Raw genomic sequence first — 5,328 nt, forward strand, 5'->3', positions numbered from 1 at the left:
AAGATGTTTTCACCTCTTCCTACAGGTATAGGAAGAGAACTATAGGGGAATACTACACAAATACTAAAGTACTACAGTTCTAATACCATATTTTACAATGGAAGAAAATGTTGGAAAATTGTAGAATGTCAGAAACCTTCAGAAACACAAAGAATATTTAATGTTAACAGAGCCTTTAAGAGATCAATGTATTTATCTCAACAAAAAGAGGACTGAGGGGTTATCTAGATCATATTTTCTAACTACCTTCACAGGGAGAAAGTAGAGGATATTAAAGAACTGTTTAATCTAGCAACAAACAACACTATGGAAACAAAAGATGTAAGAATTCAGGCAGACAAAATGAAATTACTTATCAGACACATTTTTTTTGCATGCAGGGTAAGTATCCACCAAAGCAAAGCATGAAGGCAATGGTAGATTCCTCATATCTCAATGTCAACAAAGCAGACTGAATGCTTCTGTGGGAAATCCCAGTCAGTGGGTCAAAGTTGTGGCCCTGAAATCAAAATTAGCCTACATGATCTGCCCTAATCACTTGTGTCCTTGAAAATGGTCCTTCCCTGTCATTTGCAGTTCTACCTTGCCTTAGATAATACCAATTATTTTCTTCCTTTACTTTTCGTTAATATCTTTTAAATACTGCTGCTATTCAAGCCACTGTATGTACAGTGACAGATGCACAAACAAGGGTGGAAAATATTTCAATATGTATCCTCTAATTTGGATAAGCAGATATATGGATAAATGCATGCACTTAGAAGTTGAGATAGCCTAAGGAAGTTTAACAAAAACACGTGAGGACATAATTGGCAGACTCTGGTAGATTACGTAGAATAATAGAGGTTAACACTAAAAAAAAAATATCTTTCTGATCATTTGGTCCCACTGTTTTCTGTAGATGGTACTCAAATCCAGGCGACAACGTCTTATAGCTGTTGCAGTTGACCTTCTACCAGGTCAATATGTATTTGTAGCCTCATGTGTTTGCATGAAGGGACAGATGTTTCATTGCCCCAGTCTCACTATACTCCAAAAATATGAAAATATAAAGTTGAATGCAAAGTCAACACACATTCCTCCCCAAAATATACCATCACCCTTCTTTTCTTGGGAAGGGATCACAGGTTCATAGGCAAGGAGATATTTCTAGAACTTTCCAGCCGATGTTCCCTGACAGCTAACGAGGGGACCAGAAATATGTGGTGCACTGCAAGCAGTGTCTGTCTCTACCGATAGAAAAAGCCATTATTGGTCCTTTTTCCTGCTATATTTAAGTAATGGATGGGGATTATTTGTTTCAAAACATCCTGCGAAGAGTTACATTTTGGTTGGAGGATATAGTTGCTGAAGAGGGAGAGAGTCTTTCCAGCTGGGTAGTGTGGCCGAGCGGTCTAAGGCGCTGGATTAAGGCTCCAGTCTCTTCGGAGGCGTGGGTTCGAATCCCACCGCTGCCAGGAATGTTTTGTAGGACGGGGGAAAGTTGGGCGCAAGTATAGATTGGGAGAGGAGTGGCTGGAGAGCAGCCCTGCAGAAAGGGATCTGGGGGTGCTGGCTGACAGCAGGCTCAATAGGAGTCAGGGGTGTGTGACAGCAGGCACCATATGAGTCAGGGGTGTGCCCTTGAAAGCCAAGAGGGTAAACCCCATCCTGGGGTGTGGTGCATTAGACACAGTATAACCAGAAAGTAAGGACATCTTGCTGTATTCAGCATTGATGCGCCTGCAACAGGTTTCTAGAGAGGTGGTCTATGCCTATCAGCATTTAAGAGGCACTTAGGCAATGCCCTTAATAACGACACGCTTCAACTTTTTGTCAGGCCATTGGACTAGATGATCGTTGTAGGTCCCTTCCAACTGAAATAGTCTTTTCTATTCTATTATGTGGACTTCATGACTCTATGCTCAGCTCAACTGAGGCAATCTGCTTTCCTAACAGAGAGAGACATGAAAAGTCCTATGAAACACTGTCATCTGAGCTGATTTCCCACAACTTGGTCTGCAGGGACAACCTGGGTAACCAGCTTCCCCAGTTAGTGCACTAGTTCTGCACTGACATCATATATGAATTTTGAAGCGAGTCCATCACCTCAGGGTTACTGTCAACTTCCAGATACAGGTGTCACAAATAACTTTCTTCCCACACCTATATGCCAAGTCAATCAGTCTAAGAAATCAGACCTTCTTGCAGAATCACTCTCTCTCTCAAAAATTGAGCTTTCTGTCTTTGTAGGAATCACTTGAATTCTTCCTGTGAATGTGCAATAATACGCTCATACAGGCCTAAATACCTGCTTTTACAGGAATTTGATCTCAAAATATGGCTGACTGGCACAAAGCACTTAGTGCTTAAAATGGCAGCAACTTGTGCTAGCCTTCCAGTGCTCATGGTATTCAAAGGTAGATCCATCCTAAAAAATTCCTTTCATCCTTAACTCTTTCCCACCCCCTTCCTTGGCATCTCCTTACCTAACTGCCTACAGAGACCCTATTTTAAAATTCAAATGATCTTGTCACTGGAGACACCTTTACTTCTCTGACACCTCTAAATATTCTTCTTTACTGTTTGCCACAGAGCCTGGACTACCGTCCCATTCCTGCCCTCCCTCCCCTGCTCTTGCCCTCCTTCCCAGCCTGGCTGGTTTTTTTAATGTTATTTTCCATCCTCGTCTCTTTCCCCACCTCCACAGATGCCTCTAAAGACATCTCCACTACTTTTACTTGGCTGTGGAAAGTTTGTATTTCCAGTTGCTTACAAAGTATTTGAAAATATAGTTGTGTTTTCATTAATTAAAGGTCACAGAATATCCCAAATTATGCTGTAGAGAATATGGCAGCAAAGAACATTTCTGAAAGTACTGGGCTGTTGTCACTGATGGAAAGCCATCCCGTTAGCCCAAATGGAAGGGGCATAGCCCAGGTGTCTGGAATCACAGCTCTGTGTCTTGTCAATTAGATGGTACTACAACTACTATTAAATAAGCTAATAAAGTCCTTCAGGAAGGAATAAAAAGTCATTTGTTTTTTGTAATTGTGGTATCTGCACATTGTGGTATCACCCTATGGCAGCAGTCTCCAGACTTGCCAGCAGTTACACAGAAAAAGAAAGAGAGACTGTGTCTGCTTCTAAATGTCATACCTTCACTGTGTGAGCAACTCATAATGACATTAAGGCTATTTAAGTTTAGACCAGATCTCCCTATTAGATGGCAGACAGTAATACCTTTTAACAGTACTGCAGTGCAGAAGACTCAGTCAGCACCTAAATCATGTGAGACATTTCCCCCAACAGTAGTGTTCTGGTGATTACACATAGCTATTTTTAAAGAAAACGTAGGACAATGTACTGAATTTCCTTTCTCTGTTCCTAAAACCCCTCCTGTTAAACAGCTTCTCAATATCTTCACCATCTAACCTGAGGCAAGAAGACATTATTATATTAATTAAGACAACATTATGATTAATAGTTCTTTGTGTCAGTCAAAGGGAGATAACACAGCCAAACAGCTCCACATGTCCAGCAACTCTTCATATTAGACTGGCAAGCACACCTAATTCTTGATTTTCTTCAGATGCTGTTAATGTTCTATTGTGATACTCACCTGATCATCTCATTCCTCAGACAGAAGCACTTCTCATCTTTTTCTTACTGTCCTAATTTGTCCCAGTCTCAGCTGCCAGTTTGTAGAAGTGTACCTCTCACCACTCAGCTGTGACCTTCAGAACCGTCAATTATGTATATTGTTTCCACATGTATTTAATCTTCAGGATGAAAAAGACTAGCTCTGCTGTCTGGTCACATTATCATCACAGTCTTTACTATAAGTGCTTTAACCCATCATGAGCTCTTTGGAGTCAGTGGGTCACAGGAGTAACGGGACAAAAGCATTGTTCAATCTCCTATCAACCAGTGACTGTGCAGGACAGTGTTTCCTACCTATTTAATTTCTCAGCTTTAAAAGAGCCAGAATACTTCTGCTGCCTGATGCAGCCATATTGCAAATCCTAGGTGGTACCATCTGAACAGTCTTTCAGTCATTTCATTAGATTGGGAGTATTTATGAGTGATTTTCTTCTAAAATAATTCAAAAAGTCAAGCATTTTTCTGCTTGCAGAAGGAGATCACTTAATACCTATTTTGGGATGCCATGTGTTGAAGACAGAACACTCTGTTTAGCAATGGCAGAACGTCTGGGAGAGACTAAAGTTTTGGAAAGTGGAAAAAAAAAATCCTTAACTGGGTGTTTATGTGCCAGAGTAAAAACAAAGTGAAAAACAAACAAACAAAACCCCCCAACCAACCAGACAAAAACCCCCTTCAGCTATTTTGTGTAATTGGACAGATAAGGACCTTTTGAGACCATGAAGATCTTGTGCAGAAATTGTTCTGCATGCTGAGTCACATTAGACCAGCCCATCTGTCCATCTCAACATTTGTTTTTCTGGTAGTTTTACGTGATTTCTGTAAAAAGTATTTATTATTAGCAACAAATGATCAGACTTCAGCAAATTTTATTATGAAGTCATCATAGGTTTCATAGTCAAATAAGGTTGATGTCAGGGTTTCTCAAAATGGCCATCTTGCACCTTTGTAGACCAGATCTGAAATAAATACAAGGATTGACTCAATGACATAGATTACTTTTTCTGAAGGAATTTTATTATCTGATTCCTGTATTATTCTGGATGATTTTATTTGCAATTAGAGTTTCTGGGTTATGTGAGATTTCAAAACTATTTCTGAAAATGAAATATCTAAAATAGCAGTTAAATGTTCTTGCAAGATATTTTAAGATTATCATCTACATTGTGTGTGATCTAACACATATGAGTATTTATGAAATATCATTGTGGCAAATACAAGTGCTAGTAGACTCTTCTCAATTTGCGTATCATTTTCTGTTCTCTCTGTCAGAGCACAAAAGACGTATGAATCAAAGCTTCCACTTGGAGACAGGCTCCTAAATCATATTTGATCTTGTTTGCTTGAGTGGTGACTGGCTTAGTAGGAACATTAAATGTGAGTACTGGGGCATGTCAGAGTGTTGTCTTTATTCTCTGCAATATTTTATTGGTTTTTTTCACGAGTGTTGCAAAGTTGTGGTCTCACAAAACAATTATTTTAGAGGAGCAGTTAAAGCTGTTTCACCTGTGCAGTACTGTACAGCAAGTTCTCAAGGATCTTCTACACATTTCTGTGAGGCTTTTCATGTCAGCTACAGCTTCATATGTTCTTAAATGGCTTGATGATTATATGTGTCCCATGTATTTGAATGCTTTTGTCATGGATGGGGTCTTTTGAGAATGAACTTAGTATATCATCCTTGTG

The 5,328-nt window shown here is 39.6% G+C and overlaps 1 non-coding gene across 1 annotated transcript; it reads left to right on the forward strand.

The window, feature by feature from the left end:
* The first annotated feature begins 1,375 nt into the window (after positions 1 to 1,375).
* On the forward strand, positions 1,376 to 1,457 carry TRNAL-AAG (transfer RNA leucine (anticodon AAG)). Its single transcript has one exon. It is a non-coding gene; the product is annotated as a tRNA-Leu (tRNA).
* Positions 1,458 to 5,328: the final 3,871 nt, after the last annotated feature.

This window comes from Harpia harpyja, chromosome 6, assembly GCF_026419915.1.
Source record: "Harpia harpyja isolate bHarHar1 chromosome 6, bHarHar1 primary haplotype, whole genome shotgun sequence".
Lineage (NCBI taxonomy): Eukaryota > Metazoa > Chordata > Aves > Accipitriformes > Accipitridae > Harpia > Harpia harpyja.